Here is a 13,978-nt window from a genome sequence, read left to right on the forward strand (position 1 = left end):
GAGGGTAGAGCAAGAGCAGCCTGTGGACCAAAGTGCCCTCCAAATCCTCCAGGAGGAGAGAGGAGTGTCGGTCCTGACGTGGTCCACTCCGGGGCTCTGTCTTTGGAGGAAGCTGGTCCCGACGGGCCCCTCCCAGGAGCAGCCTGTGGAAGTCCTCTCTCTCCAGGAGCTGTTCCACGTGCTGCAGGAAGACACCTTCACAGAACCTCCTGAGCTCTGCCGCCCCGTGATCCTGTACAGAGAGAGAGAGCAGAATCTCACACTGCCTCTCTAGCACCTTCAGCTAGAAGAAACAGACTACTGGCGGCAGCTGCTGACAGAGGAGCAGAGCATACATCCATCACAAGTCCAAACATTCAATTACACTTTCCCAAAGTGCGTACCTTTTATGAGTGACCTCCACTATGTTGTCTTTCCACTCCTCAATGACAAGTGATAGTGGGGGCCATTCCTAAATCTTAACTAATGTGGTAAATGTTTGGATCAACAATGGGATGTATGAATGAAGTTCTATCAGTGTAAATGAGGATGCATTTTCTACCTCCACAGCATCAGCCTGTGACAGCCTCAGCCCTTCAGTCCCTCCACAGTACAGACAACTCATCATCCTCTGGAAGGTGCTGTATGTGATGTCAGAGATGTGGATGGTGCCGGTGTTCGACCCACAGAAACTCAGCAGAGACCGAAACCGGACAGAGGTCATACTTGATAATGAGCATTCTAATCATTCAGTCTCAGGCTGCCACCTCAGGTTTGAGGAGGGAAGTGCTAGCTCACCTCTTTGAAGCAGACATGAGGAGGACCCTGTGGGCGTAGAAGGGACGGCCTTCCACGAACAACATTACGTCAGACATCTCTGGGTTGTTCAGGAAAGCAAGCGAGCGAAGTGACGTTTACACCGCGTAGAGTCAGGAACAGACATTGAAACGCATGTACACAACTAAGCATGATTTACACAGTTACACTTGCTAAAATGTAGTGAAAACTCGGAACCGAAAAATCTGAACAACTAAGCAGACTGTAGTTTGTTCAATCTCGATAGAGAGTACGCTGGTCTTCATACCCAGCTTCTTGGAGAGAGAGAGAGGTCCATCAGAGGAACAGAGGCAGTAGGAGCAGAGCCGTACTAGCGAGAGAAGATGGCTGACAGTCTCTTGGTTATGGCATAGTCCTAAAGGGACATAATCATGTTCAGGAAGAGTTGTGATTTTGTGTAACAGACATTGCAAGTTTCCTACCCATTTTATAACAACTGGTTTGAGAATTTCTTAGACGTTGGATCGATTTGTCTGATTCATACTCGGCTTTTGGTTTGAGGTTTCGTGGAACATCTACTCACTGAAAACTGTAGTCTACAATGGTAAACCCAAACAACACCGAATGAAGGAGAAATTGGACTGCAAGGTCCAAGTCATGGACTGCAAGTCATGGCTACCTTGCTGGTTGCAAGCATGTTAAACAAGAGAGGTAGGGCGGGCGAGACCAGCTCCTGGCAGTGGGCCCCGTGGCCTGATAGTGGTGAAGTCTCTGAGGAGAGAGAGGGTCACCTCATTCCTGGTTAGCTGGTGGGCTACATGGAGGAACTCCAGCCACACGTGGAGCTTCCAGGGGACACCTGGGGAACAAATAAGGCCACAAATTAGGGTCCCAAAAGATGATTTACCTTGGTCAGTCATTGAGAACAAAGTCTCGAACAACCTAAAGTGGATCAAATAATATTTCTGTGCTTTCGGAATGCATGATTCACAAGTCCTTCAGAAAACGATGATGATGACATATACAAAAGAAGTAGGCCTACCAACAATCCATACCCAGTGCTCGTAGCTCCATGGTGACATGCAGGTAGCCGTGCACAGTGCTGTAGTAGGCAGCCTGCTGCTACTGTGGTAGACAGCAGGGCTACAAGGGCTGAGGCTGGGGGGAGGTAGTGAGCCAGCCTCCTCTTCCTTCTCCTGGAACCCCTCAGCCAGTATCTCCGGCAGAGAGAGAATGTCCTCCTTCCTCAGCTGGGGCTGAGTCAGAAACCTCCTCAGGACGTTCCTGTAGGAGAGTAGCGGATGAGTATCAACTCATTCATTCAGTTCTGACTGAAGGAAATAGACAAGGAAAGAACAACACTTTAGACTATTGAGACATGGCCCAAGCCTGGACTCGTCAGACAGGTGCAGCTACCGGTGTCCGTGTGCAGCGGCGAAGTTGAAGCCGTTCATGTCCTCGTAGAGCGGGGGATGTCAGAGCGTTCCAATCATGCACACTGCGGGTCGGCCCCGTGGGCCAGCAGCAGGCTCACCATTTCATAGTTCCCAGCAGCAGAGGCCAGCTGTAGAGGAGTCTCAGCAGAGCTCTCCTGGCTGGAAGTAACAGCAGTTCCCTCCACATCTGCACCCACCTCCAACAGGAGCTATAGACCCTTTCCACTGGGCAGTGAGGACTCACCTGAGATACAACGAGGTGTCCATGCAGCACAGCGAAGGTGAGGGCCACCCAACCACGACGGTCTGGGTGGACCGAGGGCTGTCTGGGAGAACAGCAAGGAACCTGAGAGAAGAATGGAAAACATTAAATATCTATGTATAAAATGTATATACATTCAAAGCTTTGGTAAACATTGCCATCAAGTGAAATGATCACGGTGTAGTAGAGGCAGTTTCAGCACAAAGCCTTTACATTACATGATTAGGTGAAATTCCAGTAGCTTTTCAAAAATCCCTGGTTTTCCAAGAAACCCTCATTCAGAGGATTCCGGATTTCCTGCTCAACCCACTACATGATATACTATCTATATCATATTATGATAATATCTAGAGAGTAGTAGTGTTTACCTCCATGTCCAGGTTGGCTCCAGTCTCCACCAGTATCTGGACCAGAGACTCGTCTCCACGCGAACATGTGTACATCAGAGTGGTCATACCCTGTAGGTCAGAGAATACACATCTTACTCTGAACAGTTTTATTGACTCTCTACACTCTCGAACACCAGGGTAGGGCATACAGTATACGTCTTCAAACAGAAGACTGACAAGTATTGACAGGGAGGATAAATCCTCTGTCTCTTTTACCTTCCCTGTCAAAACCTACCAGTCTTATGTCTGAATATGTATATGTCCTACCCCTCTCCCCAACTCCCCTACCTCTATCCCCACCATTTATCTCTTATTCCCTATCGCCAGTCCTATCTGGTCATCCATAGTGTTAACCCCTGATGGTTCCAGTAGCTGTGTTGCCGGACCAATCAGGTCCGCTCTGCCACAGGTCAGCATGCGGAAGCCAGGATCCACCCTGAAGCTTCTCTGTAGCAGCCTTAGAGTCCGCACACCTAAATGAGCTGGAGCAACACTCAGGCCTGGGAGAGAGGGAGAGACAAGAGGATAAGGAGGGAGAGAGGGAGAGACAAGAGGATAAGAGAGAGGCTACAATGAAAACTTCCAACATTCATAACTCTTCGATAATGACGGCAGGCCTACTGTTATGTACTGGTTTCACAGTATGGTTCAGCATCTTTCTATTGCATGTTACAGTACGTTACAGATACGTTCACCGGCCAGTTTATTAGGTACACCACCCCATTCACGAAAATGGATCGCTCCTACAGACAGTAAGTTACGTGGCCGTGGCTCGCTATATAAAGCAGGCAGGCAGGCATCGAGGCATTCAGTTACTGTTCGAATGACCATCCGAAAAAAACATCCCGTCAGTGACAGTTCTGTGGGCGAAAACAGCTTGTTGACGAGAATGGCAAGAATCGTGCAAGCTGACAGGTGGGCCACAACAGTGACGCAGTACAACAGTGGTGTGCAGAACGGCATCTTGGAACTCACAACTCGTTGATCCTTGTCACGGATGGGCTATTGCAACAGAAGGGTTCCACTCCTATTAGCTAAATACAAGAAGAAGTGGCTCCAGTGGGCACGTGATCCCCAACACTGGACAATTGAGGAGTGGAAAAATTGCCTGGAACATGACAGCGAGTTCAGTTTGCTTGAGTGGCTTGGTCAGTCCCCAGACCTCAACCCAATAGAGCGTCTTTGTGATTTTATGGAATGGGCTGTTCACATCATGAATGAACCACAGTCCAATCGGCAGCAACTGTGTGATGCCATCGTGTCAGCATTGACCAACATCCCGTGGAATGTTTTCGACACCTTGTAGAATGTCCCAAAGAATTCAGCCTGTTCTGGAGGCAAAGGGGGGTCCAACCCAGTACTAGATGGGTGTACCTAATAAACTGGCTGGTGAGTGTATGCCATTAAATATGCAACGCTTAGTGTGTTTCTACCTCAGCGGTCTGGGCTCACAGTCCAATCCTGGGAGGAGCTGTCTGGTGGTCTGTCTGACATCATCGCTGTCCACCAATAGGCTGAGGCGGTGCTCCGCGTGCACCACGGCAACTCGTATCCACTCCATCAGAGGGGGAAGGAGCATAAACAGTCTGTGGGGAGGAGCAAAGATTCAAGCAATGAAGTAATATAATTCATTCACATTCCTCAATGACTCATAATCCCATAACGCCTTCAAATCTGCCATAAAGGTCCAATTCCTCAGCCTATTTTACAAAAACAGCTACTTAATTTCCTGCAGTGGGCTAAAACAGGTTCACGCAGGGTGCTTTTTGGTAGTCTTAATGTGTGTCCCATAACTTTTGAGAATTGAGAAAAAGGGCACCTTTTTACTGTTAACAAAGGACTATAAATAGAACACTGGTTCCCTGATATGACGTTTGTTTTTGAACATCCGGTCTCTTCACCTCCCCAGAGCACAGAAGCAGGTCGTTACGGTAAAGATCTGTATATAATGTCGAGATGCTCATGTCTCCGCTCTATCAATGCGAGTCGTTGTCCCAAATGCAGAAAAGCAGGCGACAAGCCCATACGGCTTATTTTGTACAGATTTTGCGAGCTTCACCTCTTCCTCTCTGGTTATGGTTACTGAGATCACAGGGCTCAACAGAGACACAGAGCTGAAAGCTAACAGGTTAATGGGGCATGTGATTATAATTGGTATCAGGTGGAGGGAAACAATATCTATGTGTGCCTAAGCATACAAGAAGGCACATGCACACACACACACAGCACTCATGCACACGCACACGCACACACACACCTTACCTCTCTCTGCTCAGGGGAATCCTGGGGGGCTCTAGATTCGCACTGCCTAGGGGTTCCACTAGATGTCAACCATCAATAGAAATTATAATGAGACTTCTATGATGTTGTGGGAGTGAATGATAGCAGAATCCGTCAGGTGTCTGGCAGTCAGCCATTTTCTGATCATGTTTATTCCTCGTGGAAGTCACTTGCGTTCCATGGCTCACGAAGACAAGAAGGAATACTCTGGTTGAAACTTTATTGAAGCTATATGTTAAAAACATCCTAGTGATTGTTTCTGTACTTAGTTTGAAATGTTTCTTCTACAGGTAATATCACTTTTTTTTTTTGTCCGATATAACGCTGACCAGAATTAGCGCTTGGATATGTTTACCAAACGAGCTAACAAAAGAAGGTATTTTGACATAAATAACGGACATTTTCGAAAAAAACATTTATTGTGGACCTGGGATTACTGGAGTGCTTTCTGATGTAGATCATCAGAGGTAAGGGAATATTTATCATGTCATTTCTTGTTTATGTTGACGCCATCTTTGCGGCTGTGGTGTTTTTACTTCTGAGCGCCGTCTCTGATTATTACATGGGTTTCTTTTTCCGTAAAGTTTTTTTTTTTAAATCTGACACAGCGGTTGCATAAGGAGAGGTATATCTATAATTCCATGTGTATAACTTGTATTATCATCTACATTAATGATGAGTATTTCTGTTGAATGATGTGGCTATGCAAAATCACTGGATGTTTTTGGAACTAGTGAATGTAATGCGCCAATGTAAACTCAGATTTTCTGATATAAATATGAACTTTATCAAACAAAACATGCATGTATTGTGTAACATGAAGTCCTATGAGTGTCATCTGAGGAAGATTATCAAAGGTTAGTGATTCATTTTATCTCTATTTGTGCTTTTTCGCTCTCTCTTTGGCTGGTAAAGTTGGCTGTGTATTTTAGTGAGTTGTTGGTGACCTAACATAATTGTTTGTGGTGCTTTCCCCGTAAATCCTATTTGAAATCGGACACTGTGGTGGGATTAACAACAAGACTACCTTGAAAACGATATAAAATACATGTATGTTTGAGGAATTTTAATTATGAGATTTCTGTTCTTTTGTATGGCGCCCTGTACTTTCAATGGATGTTGTTATCGCTCCCGGTAACGGGATCTCAGCCATAAGAAGTTTTTAAACATGGATGCTGCAGTTGTAGCGTGATGTACTGCAGTACCCATAGTGCTCTGTATACCATATCCGTTTCCTTACCATTTTCAATGCATTTTCAATGCAAAACAGAGCTACATCACGGGTTTGCCCTTCTGTTTCTGAGATATCACAGGTACATCGAATCAATTCTGTGTCTTATTATATCTCTATGCAGATGAAACTTTACGAACGGTTCAACGATCGAATTCTCAGATACAGGTTATCAGATGTCAAGTTTGGGAGGAGAGTTGGGTTTAGCTGGGCTCAGCAGCACGGTCTTCCCTATAGACCCTTAAATCAGGAATGGTGGTCCTCAGCCGTAGCTATACCAGTCACTTACCAGGCAACATATGTGGAAGGCATTAGAAGAGGTGCTTAAACCTAGCAACCAGAGAGCAGTGAGAGAATCTGCTTCTGTGAAAGAGATTGCAATCTTAAAATGACTATTTCCTTGTTTAAATGACGCTAAGGCTCCCGAAGTAGCCACAGTGTCTCTCAAAGTATATGCAGGTTTAAGTTAATATCATACTGTATTTACAGTATGTACTGTATATCCATATGGGTAGATATACTAGACCATCTTAAATATCTAGTGATAGCAATAAGCACCACAATTATGTTGTTTTGTATTTATTTTTATCTTTCTATGGTGAAACAAACGGTATGTTGTCCCATTTAATGTATTCGCTTGGTCTCCAAGAATGAACAAGGGTGTGCACTGTTTCGCTAGGTGCTACTCCCAAGATGACCAGAGAGAAAAGGAACCACACGGAATTTGTTTGGTTTGTGGAAACAGGGGAGTGTGTGTGTGAGTGTTTGGGGTGTGTGCGTGGCAGAGGGAGCAAGGGGGTCTATAACACCCTGTGGCTGATGTGAATATACCCTTATGTTTTGGCAACACACAGTGGTCTGTTACGTGGCCTAATGTTTCAGTGAATACGACATCCCAGTCTGATTCTAATGAAGGGACCCTAGAGAAATACCAAGGGTCAGATGTAAAAAAAACAAACAGACTGTGAACAGGGTTAACTTTATTATGCTAACGTCAGACCTGAGACCAGTGTTGTTATATACACCAACACTGTCTGTCTGTCATCCTTTCTACAATGCTAGCTTTCACATAAATCGTAAAGCAGTGTTTCCCGACCAATCCCTACTGGATTGTGGCTAAAGTGTTAGGCCGGGATTTAATCCAATCACACTTTGTCGACAATGCGCCATTTACAGGTCATTTCTGATTGAGCCGACATATGCAAGCGTCACCTCGAGCACGGGAACATTGCCTTTTTTATTTTCTTATTTTTTTCACCTTTTTTTTAACCTGGTAGGCAAGTTGAGAACAAGTTCTCATTTACTATTGCGACCTGGCCAAGATAAAGCAAAGCAGTTCGACATACACAACATCACAGAGTTACACGTGGAGTAAAACAATACTCAATAATACAGTAGAAAAATAAGTCTATATACAATGTGAGCAAATGAGGTGAGATAAGGGAGGTAAAGGCAAAAAAAAAAAAGTGCATTGTTTTTGGCTAAAAACGAGTTTTGTCTATTTGAGAGGCTTTAGCTTGGCGGGAACAACTGATTTACAGAAAGAGACGTCTAAGTAAGTTTACATTCTAACAAAATACACAAGACAAATGGACAGTTGGTTGGATTCAAAATTTGAATTTTGGGGGCCAGCTTTCAAAGTAAAGGGAAAGGGGAAAGTCAGTTGTACAACTGAATGCTTTCAACTGAAATGTGTTTTTCGCATTTAACCCAACCCCTATGAATCAGAGAGGTGCGGGGGGTGCCTTAATCGACATCCACGCCAAGTAACCAATGGTGGTGTTCAGTACTGCCATACTTAGGTGCCCTAGTTTTAATGAAGATGAACAACAGAAGAACAAGACAGACTGGGGATGTTGGAGTAGCTGGAGTAGCAGCTGGAATAGCAGCTGGTAGCTCTCTGTATCTCTAAATGTAAAAGATGGACGTCTACTCAGAACCAGGTTGAACATGGTCAGTAGGAGTCTCCTGACTAGATAAGACTTATTGATCACATGCATAAGGACCAGATAGTTCCTCTCTGGCTAGGACTAAAGTGAGAGGAGTATGTGGGTGTTTGAGAAAGAGTGTGTGTGAGAGGGAATCTTTGAATGTAAAATGAAGAGAGTGTTTGAGTGAATGTGAAGATTGAGAATGTGACACACACAGACACACACACACACACTCACTGAGTTCTGTGATGCTGCCCACGCATGTGGCCAGAAGGGACTGGCCGAATACAAACAGTGTAGCTATTCCCTCTGCAAGGCAATCAAACAAGCTAAGCGTCAGTATAGAGACAAAGTAGAATCTCAATTCAACGGCTCAGACACAAGAGCTATGTGGCAGGGTCTACAGTCAATCACGGATTACAAAAAGAAAACCAGCCCCGTCACGGACCAGGATGTCTTGCTCCCAGGCAGACTAAATAACGTTTTTGCCCGCTTTGAGGACAATACAGTGCCACTGACACGGCCCGCAGCCAAAACATGCGGACTCTCCTTCACTGCAGCCGACGTGAGGAAAACATTTAAACGTGTCAACCCTCGCAAGGCTGCAGGCCCAGACGGCATCCCCAGCCGCGCCCTCAAAGCATGCGCAGACCAGCTGGCTGGTGTGTTTACGGACATATTCAATCAATACCTATCCCAGTTTGTTGTTCCCACATGCTTCAAGAGGGCCACCATTGTTCCTGTTCCCAAGAAAGCTAAGTGAGCTAAACGACTACCGCTCCGTAGCACTCACTTCCGTCATCATGAAGTGCTTTGAGAGACTAGTCAAGGACCATATCACCTCCACCCTACCTGACACCCTAGACCCACTCCAATTTGCTTACCGCCCAAATAGGTCCACAGACGATGCAATCTCAACCACACTGCACACTGCCCTAACCCATCTGGACAAGAGGAACACCTATGTGAGAATGCTGTTCATCGACTACAGCTCGGCATTTAACACCATAGTGCCCTCCAAGCTCGTCATCAAGCTCAAGACCCTGGGTCTCCACCCCGCCCTGTGCAACTGGGTACTGGACTTCCTGACGGGCCGCCCCCAGGTGGTGAGGGTAGGCAACAACATCTCGACCCCGTTGATCCTCAACACTGGGGAACCACAAGGGTGCGTTCTGAGCCCTCTCCTGTACTCCCTGTTCACCCACAACTGCGTGGCCACGCACGCCTCCAACTCAATCATCAAGTTTGCGGACGACACAACAGTGGTAGGCTTCATTACCAACAATGACGAGACGGCCTACAGGGAGGAGGTGAGGGCCCTCGGAGTGTGGTGTCAGGAAAATAACCTCACACTCAACGTCAACAAAACTAAGGAGATGATTGTGGACTTCAGGAAACAGCAGAGGGAACACCCCCCTATCCACATCGATGGAACAGTAGTGGAGAGGGTAGTAAGTTTTAAGTTCCTTGGCGTACACATCACAGACAAACTGAATTGGTCCAGCCACACAGACAGCATCGTGAAGAAGGCGCAGCAGCGCCTCTTCAACCTCAGGAGGCTGAAGAAATTCGGCTTGTCACCAAAAGCACTCACAAACTTCTACAGATGCACAATCGAGAAAATCTTGTCGGGCTGTATCACCGCCTGGTACGGCAACTGCTCCGCCCACAACCGTAAGGCTCTCCAGATGGTAGTGAGGTCTGCACAACGCATCACCGGGGGCAAACTACCTGCCCTCCAGGACACCTACACCACCCGATGTCACAGGAAGGCCATAAAGATCATCAAGGACAACAACCACCCGAGCCACTGCCTGTTCACCCCGCTATCATCCAGAAGGCGAGGCCCGTACAGGTGCATCAAAGCTGGAACCGAGAGACTGAAAAACAGCTTCTATCTCAAGGCAATCAGACTGTTAAACAGCCACCACTAACATTGAGTGGCTGCTGCCAACACACTGACTCAACTCCAGCCACTTTAATAATGGGAAATGATGTAAAATATATCACTAGCCACTTTAAACAATGCTACCTAATATAATGTTTACATACCCTACATTATTCATCTCATATGTATACGTATATACTGTACTCTATATCATCTACTGCATCTTTATGTAATACATGTATCACTAGCCACTTTAACTATGCCAACTATGCCATGGCCCGGAACTAGAAGCACAAAAGCTCACCACATACATTCTGCATACTTCTGGCCCTTCCTTGGACACTGTGCTAACTAACCTCCAAACGAGCTTCAATGTCATACAATACTCCTTCCGTGACCTCCAACTGCTCTTAAATGCTAGTAAAACCAAATGCATGATTTTCAATCGTTCGCTGCCCGCACCCACCAGCCCGACTGGCATCACCACCCTGGTCGGTTCCGACCTAGAATATATGGACAACTATAAATACCTAGGTGTCTGTCTAGACTGTAAACTCTCCTTCCAGACTCATATTAAACATCTCCAATCCAAAATCACATCTAGAATCTCGTATTTCTATTTCACAACAAAGCCTCCTTCACTCACGCCGCCAAACTTAACCTAGTAAAACTGACTATCCTACCGATCCTCGACTTTGGCGATGTCATCTACAAAATAGCTTCCAATACTCTACTCAGCAAACTGGATGCAGTCTATCACAGTGTCATCCATTTTGTTACCAAATCACCTTATACCACCCACCACTGAGACCTGTATGCTCTAGTCAGCTGGCCCTCGCTACATATTCGTCGCCAGACCCACTGGCTGCAGGTCATCTATAAGTCTATGCTAGGTAAAGCTCCGCCTTATCTCAGTTCACTGGTCACAATAACAACACCCACCCGTAGCACATGTTCCAGCAGGTACATCTCACTGATCATCCCCAAAGCCAACTCCTCATTTGGCCGCCTTTCCTTTCAGTTCTCTGCTGCCAGTGACTGGAACGAATTGCAAAAATCGATGAAGTTGGAGACGTTTATTTCCCTCACCAACTTTAAACATCAACTATCTGAGCAGCTAACCGATCGCTGCAGCTGTACATAGTCCATCTGTAAATAGCCCACCCAATTTACCTACCTCATCCCCATACTGTTTTTATTTTATTTACTTTTCTGCTCTTTTGCACACCAGTATCTCTACTTGCACATGATCATATGCTCATTTATCACACAAGTGTTAATCTGCTCAATTGTAATTATTCACTCCTATGGCCTATTTATTGCCTACCTCCTCATGCCTTTTACACACTCTGTATATAGACTTTCTTTTTTTCTACTGTGTCATTTACTTTTTTATTGTGTTATTGGCTTGTTTATTGTTTACTCCATGTGTAACTCTGTGTTGTGTCGAGGAAATTTCCTGTATTACCAAATCATGAGAGAGCAAACCACACACAAGTCAGAGTTATCATAAAGTCCATCTTTAATTATATGAGCTTCACCATAACCCTGTGACTCTCAGATCAATTCAGTGTCTATCAATTCATTCTCTGAGTCCTTACATATTGGCAACTGAGATCCTTTATAGCAAATAAACACATAGCCAGACAGCACTGGCTATAAATTATCGTTCAGTTTGGTCTCCTAAACTAAGTTCCTATCTCGTTCTTGGTACCACTTAGGACCAACCAAAAACATTACCTCATCCAATGGCATATATCAAATACACCCCCTCCTGGACAAGATCACAGAGAGATGTGACTGGCACACAGGCATTGTGGAGCCACCTAACTGGTTCCCCATTAATCACCCCATCCCTTGACATGGTTTAGGAATAGTTTACAGACACATTCACAGATAAGACTAACCCGACCTCTCCCCTCTCTGGGCCTAAGTAATTTTCCCACATAAGCACGCTTATGAAAATGAATAAAACATCTTATTTATAAATGTTACCTAAATAATTCTGATTCTGCCACGACAGTTGTTGTCTGTGTCACACTGCTTTGATTTATCTTGGCCAGGTCGCAGTTGCAAATGAGAACTTGTTCTCAACTAGCCTACCTGGTTAAATAAAGGTGAAATAAAAATAAATAAACCTGTACACACAAAATGTACACACATTTAAATATATATATATATTTAAAAGATAAAAGATATCAAAGGAACAGTTACTAAATACCTCAATTTATTTCAGCATTAATGCAGTGTTTCAACTCACACTAACGCTGTCAATGTCTGCCACCATGGTTCGACATCTGCACAAAAACACCCAGGACCACAGACGGACTATATAAAATGCTGACTTGGAGGTGATGGTTGAGTGCACTGCTAGTTACCTGGACAGTAATGTAATCAGGGAAAATAATGAGGGGATCATATTGGCTTTAGTTTGTTTTATGAACTAAGATTAACTCTGGGAGAGAAAATACGAAGGAGACATGGGGTTAGAGGGTAAATGTTTAGTTACTATTCACCTCTCTCTGTCCTCTTGTATGAGCTCTCTATATTCCTCTCTCTCTCTCTCTATTTTCCCACCTTTAAAAATTGAATTTTTCATCTGTAGGGTGCACTCTTAGAAAAAAAGCTGCTATATAGAACATAAAAGAGTTCTACCTGGAACCAAAAATGGTTCTACCTAGATCCAAAAAAGGTTATCCTAGGGGCACAGCCAAATAAGAGTGTAGTAATGGAACGTTCAACCATGTATTGCCCTGACCAAAAGAGGTCCTTCTGCCCAGATGTTTGTCCTCCGCTGTCGTCTTATCTGGAGAAGAGCCTGGTCGGCCCTCCTGAAGACCACCTCCAGGTATCGATGACAAGCAGATCGCCATCGGACCCCGGCTCCCCGGTATCGTCTCGGGCAGAAGGATGGCTGTCCACCCGGGAGTCTTGCAAACTGTCGGTCCATTCCCAATCTCCAAGATCATTAGCCAAAGAACTCTTTTGGAATCCTTTTTTTTCTAAGAGTGTAGTAACAGAGTAGTAATGGAACGTTCAACCATGTATTTCCCTGACCAAAAGGGGTTTTAACTAATCTCTTGCTTTCTCAATTACAGCCACACAAACCACAAAATAAGTCATCTGTGCAGTATATGACGCACACCCCCACCCACAAATAGAAACACTCCTTACAGGGAGGTTTCCTAGAAACACAAATATAATACATACATACGCACACACACACACACACATACTCCCACACACACGCGCTCACACACACACACATACTCCCACACACACGCGCACACACACACACACACACACACACACACACACACACACACACACACACACACACACACACACACACACACACACACACACATTGTGTGAGATGTGTATTTGCTGACTCCCTCGTCTTCTACACAATGGAAAAGACACGAAAAGCCAAAATACAAGCCAGGATAGCTCTGCTCTTTACAGGCATAGTATGCAAAGTTCCCTCCCCCAAGCCACGAGTCTTACTCAGCTATTTATATGAGTGTGGGAGAGGGCTGTGTATTATGTATTGATGTTGGATGACTAAGGATGTGTCCCAAATGGCCCCTTATTCATATTAGTATCAGGTATCAAGGTAAGACCCAGATGTAGTCCGCGTCGAAGTAACAATGTTTATCACAACAACAGGGGCAAAGGTACATAACGACAGGCAGGCTCAGGGTCAGGTCAGGCAGAGGTCGGTATTCCAGAGGTAGGGCAAAGGTACGGGACGGCAGGCAGGGTCAGGGTCAGGCAGAGTAGTCAGGCAGGTGGGTACAGGATC

At 45.2% G+C, this 13,978-nt stretch overlaps 1 pseudogene; it reads right to left on the reverse strand.

The window, feature by feature from the left end:
• Window positions 1-1,126: 1,126 nt before the first annotated feature.
• On the reverse strand, window positions 1,127-13,142 carry LOC118362192 (ankyrin repeat and BTB/POZ domain-containing protein 2-like; annotated as a pseudogene).
• Window positions 13,143-13,978: the final 836 nt, after the last annotated feature.

Source organism: Oncorhynchus keta, chromosome 2, assembly GCF_023373465.1.
Source record: "Oncorhynchus keta strain PuntledgeMale-10-30-2019 chromosome 2, Oket_V2, whole genome shotgun sequence".
NCBI classification, from domain to species: Eukaryota; Metazoa; Chordata; class Actinopteri; order Salmoniformes; family Salmonidae; genus Oncorhynchus; species Oncorhynchus keta.